Here is a 2,297-nt window from a genome sequence, read left to right as displayed (position 1 = left end):
GGGGGGAGGTGCATGTACCCTATTTACATTATTATCAAGCAGCCCAATCCCCTAGGGAGGCCCAATACCTCACATTGGCACCTCTTCTTTTGGGATGATTGCCATCTGGCAGGAGTTGAAAAGCTGATGGCTAGAAGCGCCAGACCAAGTCTTCCACTGCACTGCAGGTTTGGTTCGGGTGAGTTTTGCCCGATCTTGGAACTTGTGCTCTAAGTCATTAGTCACCTTCCTACAGTGCCTGAAAGTCACACGCTTTCCTAACATCAATCTGTAACTTCCATTTTAAATGTTCCTCATATTTTTTTTGGTAAACTTTTTCTAGCTTAGTATCAGAACCACAATTCAATAAAACCAGATTCACTGCACCGAGTCATTCCCAGTGCCTAGCGACACTGTAGGACACGGTAGAACGGCGCTGTGGCTGTTCTGTAGGCACATTGAGTGGGATATACAATATAGAAGTGGGAAGTTCTGTTTTGTTTAGGTTGTGAAAATCCAACCTTGAATCTGCACATATTTGAAGTTCAACTATTTAAACTCATAGATACACTTTATTGGCACTTTCTATGAAAAAAGGTATAATTATTGCATCAATAACCAAAGTCTGAGTAAGGATCTGATGACTTCCTGAACAAATAATTTGCATTTCCTTTATCTTGGGCCAATCAGGGAGCAAGTCAAGGTCTGGGGCCCTACTTCTGAAATCCTGACCTATATAAATCCTGTAAATAGGAGTACTTTTGCTGGGCTTACATTAAACCTTCTGCCCGTATTTATTTAAAAGTTTATCTGTAACACCTTATGAGGTGTTTTACTGGGGAAAAAAATCCTAAGCTTAATACTTCACACATTTGTTTATTTTTAAGAAGTGTGAACCCATCTGCATGTGTGTTTGAAATTGTGGTTCATTTGCTCATATTTATATTTTATTTGAATAACTGAACCAGTTAATTGGTTTGGATTATTCCATTTAGAAATCATGTAAGACATTGTAAGTACTCTAAAAATAGAGTTGACCCTTCCTCGACTCTGTTCAGAAGGAGCTAATAACCACAAGGTTGGTGGTTCTAACTCGCCAGTGGCCCCAAGGGAAAATGATGAGGCTGTCTGCTCCCATAAGCTTTACAGTCTCAGAGCCTTCTTCAAGGATTGAAAACACCTGTCCAAGTTTGAGTGCAGCCGAGTCTTAACCAATCACAATTGCTCATGAGCTTTGGATAAACAACAACAAAAACGCAAATTCACTGCCATCGAGTCGATTCTGACTCAGTGACTCTATAGGGCAGAGTAGAACTACTCTCGTGGGTTTTCAAGCTTGTAAATCTTTACAGGACTAGAACGTCTCATCTTTATCCAAAGGAGAGGCTGGTGGTTTTGAAATATCTTTCAATTAGCAGCCCAACGCCTTTGGAAAATGTCATTCTAATTACTTGAGGTAGGGTTTAAGAAGTCTTTTCTCTGGAAAAAATTCTTTCATTTGAAGAGCTGGAGAATATCTGAGAACTATCCTCAAGGTATATAGAAATTTTAACTAATTAGAGATAGGAACTGTAGTCAGGAAAAAGAAAAAAGTCAGATTCCCCAAGAATCCTAATGTTTCACCTGCCAGGTGTCCCAACTAGGTTTACCTGGGCCAGCCAGCATCTCCATTTGGACTTGACTTTTAGATCAGGGTCCCTTTGTCTAAGGATGCTCCAGGAAGATAGGAAGTTGGGGCAGGCAATCACCACTCTGCTTTGGCCTAACAGGAGGGTGGCTTCAGTCCCGATGTGTGGCACTGCCTAGGCTGAGATATCCCTGAGCTCCTTATAATGAGATCTGAACTCAAGTGGAGTCCCCTAAGCCTCAGCTCCTGTGCCTTAGGCAGCTTGCCCTCCCTGTTGCTGTCTTGGCCAACCTGACTCCTGATTTAGCCTGCCCACATTCCATCTGTCACCAGTTCTGCAGTTCCTTCCTCCCCATCTCTCTCTTCATCCCCTGGAATCCGGACTCAAGCCCTGGAAATCCTGACCAAGGCCTTACTCCGTGACTTTTGAGAAACCATGGGTCTGAGGAGTGGAGTGGTTAAGGCCTGTATCTATATGAGGCAGTCCCTAGCTATAAATCAGCCAAATTAACATACATGAGTTTGTCCAGATAAAAAGGGGAAATGGATATTGATCAGGTATTTCCTACATATCAAAGAACGTACAGGTATTTTCAAATCTCCTAACAAGCCGATGGGAGTAGGCTGGTCGATTATTAGTTAGGGATACGGAAGCTACTTCACCGCTGGCTTGCCTGCTTTTCAGGGACAC

Source organism: Echinops telfairi, unplaced genomic scaffold (assembly GCF_000313985.2).
Source record: "Echinops telfairi isolate 266 unplaced genomic scaffold, ASM31398v2 ScPeMD7_18;HRSCAF=68, whole genome shotgun sequence".
NCBI lineage: Eukaryota > Metazoa > Chordata > Mammalia > Afrosoricida > Tenrecidae > Echinops > Echinops telfairi.
This window is presented reverse-complemented; position numbering follows the sequence as displayed.